The sequence below is a fragment of the Silene latifolia genome, unplaced genomic scaffold (assembly GCF_048544455.1).
Source record: "Silene latifolia isolate original U9 population unplaced genomic scaffold, ASM4854445v1 chrun_scaffold_16, whole genome shotgun sequence".
Taxonomy (NCBI): Eukaryota; Viridiplantae; Streptophyta; class Magnoliopsida; order Caryophyllales; family Caryophyllaceae; genus Silene; species Silene latifolia.
The window spans coordinates 9,539,769-9,544,072 of NW_027413123.1; the positions used below are offsets into that span (position 1 = coordinate 9,539,769).

At 41.5% G+C, this 4,304-nt stretch overlaps 1 non-coding gene across 1 annotated transcript; it reads left to right on the forward strand.

The window, feature by feature from the left end:
• The first annotated feature begins 1,601 nt into the window (after positions 1–1,601).
• LOC141637340 (small nucleolar RNA R71) lies at positions 1,602–1,707 on the forward strand. Its single transcript, XR_012541725.1, has one exon. It is a non-coding gene; the product is annotated as a small nucleolar RNA R71 (small nucleolar RNA).
• The last annotated feature ends 2,597 nt before the right edge of the window (positions 1,708–4,304 follow it).

The window sequence follows — 4,304 nt, forward strand, 5'->3', positions numbered from 1 at the left end:
AGCCAGAGACAGCGGTAAGACACTCACGCTAGCGCCAAGATCGCATAACGCGTTATCAATTAAGTGGGTACCAATATGACACGGAATCGAAAAACTACCCGGGTCTGACTGTTTGGGAGGTAACTTATTTTGAACTACGACCGTCCCTACCTCGGTCAAAGCTACCGTCTCATGGTCATTAATGTGCCTCTTACGTGACAAAATTTCTTTCATAAATTTAAGGTAAGAGGGTACCGTCATGTCGCCAGATTCGGCGAATGGCACAGTGACTTGCAAGCTTTTCAGAAGTTCGGCAAATTTGCCGAATTGTTGATTAGCCTTAGTACTCTGCAGACGCCTCGGGAAGGGCACCATGATGGGTATATCGAGCCCTCTAATCCTCTCTTCCAATGAATCAGCCGGATCAAGCTCTAAATCCTTCAAACGCTTCTTTCCTCTCGAACGAGGTCTTTCAGGCGATGTTTCACTCGATCGAGCACTAGCAGGCTCTCGATCGAGTTGTTCTTTATCAGCACTACTCGATCGACCAAAAATACCATTCGATCGAGCAGGTTCTTCAACTAAATCACTCGATCGACCAAAAATTTTATTCGATCGAGTAAAATCTTTTTCCTGTTCACTCGATCGAGTAGAAATTTTACTCGATCGAGTGCTTTCTTCAGCACTTTCACTCGATCGACCCCCAGAAATTAGTCGATCGAGTACTTTCTTTGTCGTCAGCTCTTTTTCTTCGACAGAACACTGTTCATCAGCAGTGATTACCTTCCCCGGGTTTGATTTCGATCCTTCATATGAATAACTGCTCCTCAAATTGATTAAATTCACCGACTCATGTGGATTCTTATCGGCTTGTGACGGTAAATGTCCCGGTTTCCTTGTGGACTGGTTCGCGGCTAACTGGGCAACTTGAGTTTCAAGTGCGTTGATAGATGCATCTTTTTGTTGATCACTCACCGCCATCGCTTTGTCAAAGACTGCAACATCGTCTTCAACTCACCTAGCTCACTTACCCCACCAGAAGATGATGCACCTTGATTAGGTGTAGGAAAGGAAGGAGGCTTCTGAAAGCCTTTTTGAGCCTTATGAGGAGGGACATATGGCTGCTGCTGCAGAGGAGGGGTAGGATTGAGCACATTTTGACTTTTCCACCTCAAATTGGGATGGACAGCCCCTTGGTTGTTATAATAGGAACCCCCTCCTTGCCTGTATTGTTGAAAAGCAAGGACCTGTTCTTTCTCCGTAACACAGCCAACAACAGTGTGACCGTCGTTGCTCCCACACCTCTCACATGTGACGGTCTCCCCTCTAGTAAGCAAATGGACCGTCTGAGGCTCCCTAGCAGAATGCAACTCCAAGTTATCAAACCTGGCATTCATGGCTTTTAGCTGAGCCACAACTTGCTTATCGACTGCATGAACTGTTCTAATACCATCCCTTGGGTTTCCATACTCAGCACAGTGGGTCGCCATCTCTTCAATAAGAGCCATCCCCTATCATCGTCGGTGTTCTTTTGAAATCTTCCGTTGGATGATGCATCAAGTATGGCTCTGTGATCATCGTATAACCCATTGTAGAACTGATTGGACAGGAACCACGGATCAAAACCATGGTGAGGAATAGACCTCACCAACCTCTTGAAACGGGACCAAGCTTCATAGAAAGTTTCATCAGGTGCTTGCTTGAAACTGGTAATCTTGGCCCTCAGCTGATTAGTGCGCTGCGGAGGGAAATCTCTCTTATAAAAAGCAAGAGCAAGGGTCTCCCAGTCTGTGACCCCCACGGCCGTACGGTCCAAGTCAGTCAGCCACTCCCTGGCTGAGTCAGTCAAAGAAAAAGGAAATAGAACCTCCTTAATCTTGTCTTGAGTTACCCCCTTTGTGGCGGGGATAGTAGAACAATAGTCCGTAAAGACCTCCATATGCTTCCTCGGGTCTTCACCTGCCACACCTCTAAAGAGATTTCTCTCCACCAGATTGATATAAGACTGACGGATGTCAAATGTATTCCCATCCTCAGTCTGGAGATTGAAACCCTTTGGAATTGATGATGCTTTAGGCTCCGAATGACTAGCAATATTCGACATCTTTACTGGTTGATTTACAGAACTGAAAGTGTCTTCTTGAAAAGATGGATTTTCTGTAAAAAGGGAATGCTGAAGTTTTGGTTTGAAAGTACTCAAGTCTTCCTTTCGTGATTCTCTTTGCAGACGGAGTCTATGCTTGAACAGTCTCTCTGGCTCAGAATCAGCTGAAACTAACTCAAACCTGTCTGACTTGGGCATACACAACACTGAAAGAAAATAAATAAGAACTGCCTCAAGGAATAAAAATTCCCTGAGACGGATAAAATAAATGAAACAAAGACAGATAGGGCAATTGCCTTCCCGGCAACGGCGCCAAAATTTGACAGGGCTGTCGTATACCAATCAAAAATAACTAACTAAACTAACTATATAGCTAGGGAAGTCAGGTCGATCTCGTCAGGGAGGCAAGATATCTGTAAAGGTCCGTCTATTTGGTCACAAATTGGGGGGGGGGGGGTTGGTTATTTTATTTCTAAACTAATTAAGGTTTTAAAGGAAGAGAAATAAAGAAAGAGCAATTAAGGCAGAAAATAGAAATAAACTATCAATAGAGAAGGGACATGTCAGGATTTCGGCTCACTACGGTAGTCCAGTGACTCAACTGTAAACAACTTAGATAAATTACTGCGAGACAGATATGGAGAGGTCCTTCCGGTCCACTTTGTACCCTAGACTCCCACTAACTTAACTTCCGTCCTCGTCAGGGTAGTCTACTGTTCATAGCAGGTCTATTTAGTCCAATCTCCCGATCCAGGATTAAATTTAACCAGATTAAAAAGGTGAATCAGAAGCGTGCACTCAACTAAATCGGTAAATACAGTTATATTACTAAAGTGACAGAGTCTCATAAATAATCCACCTAACCTATTTACTACATCGTCACATTTCTACCGTAGATCCCCTAATCCTAACATGAAACAGATTAACTACTCATGCTATTAATACTGTCAATACTAATAACAAAGAATAAACCAACATTCAACATGATAAAACAATAATTAAATTGCATAAAAAGTAATTAGGGCAGAAATTAAAAGGAAGCAGAACAAGTAATTAAGATGAATAAAAGAAAGATTAATATTAAAAGGGAGAAAGAGATTACAATCGCAAGAATCCGGCGTAAAGAACAAACAAATCCGAGCGAGAAAATTCGAAAGCAAAAGTTACAGTGGAAGAGGAAAAGTAACGCAGTCTTGAGTGTGAAAGATGAATAATAGATAAAAACTTAGATAGAATAGATTAGATAGCTAATGACCTAGTTAACGTGTGTTTAAATAGAAAAACTACTAAGTCCAAAAACTAAAACAAGTTCACGGTCTAATTATAACCCACGACAGCCAAAATCAGTCGATCGAGTAGTCTGAAACCACTCGATGGAGCATTTCTCCAGATAATCTACTCGATCGAGTAGAATTGTTACTCGATCGAGCAACCTCAATTTCCAGCACTTCTTGATCGAGTAAAATATTACTCGATCGACCATTATCAGCTATAGAAACCACTCGATCGAGTGATAAAACAGCTCGATCGAGTATTCTTCCTTCAAATCAGCTCAAACCCGTGACCGACTGCCTGGTAGACCGTTCCTTCACGCATCCCAATGCAAGATCTCACTCTGGAAAATCCCGTCTCCTCAAAATGCATGCAAAAAGGACGAAAATGGTACGATTCCACTACTTTCGCGTTCATTTCTACAAAATGGACAAAACGAACCAAAGTAGCCAATTCGGGGGCAAAATGCAATATAAACAGTACGAAAGTACATAGAAATACGTGCTAAAATAGGCTAAAAGACTCTACAAAATGCACGTATCATGTTTCATGACTATAACATGCTAAAACATGCATAACATGGTCCAAACAAGGGATAAATGAGCCAAAACGTGATTTTTGGTTGAGGCAGGGGCTGCTTGTATAGGAACCAGGCTCGCGCCTAAAGCCCCTCTTAGCCTAAATCCAAACGTGTTTGGTCTCTTCTTCCCCTTTTGTTTTCATTTCCTATTTGTAATCGGTTTTTACCATTTCAAATATTTCAAATCCTTTCTTTTATAGAAAACTTTTAACCATGAAACATTTTTCACCCTTGGTTCCTAATACCATGACGTTTTAATCCGTGTTTCGGTGATAATATTTGGTTAATTACATTTTAAAAGGTATTTTAAAGCCTTTTATTTTATTTCATTACATTTTCAAAACAAATGTATTAGTCATAAATACAAAA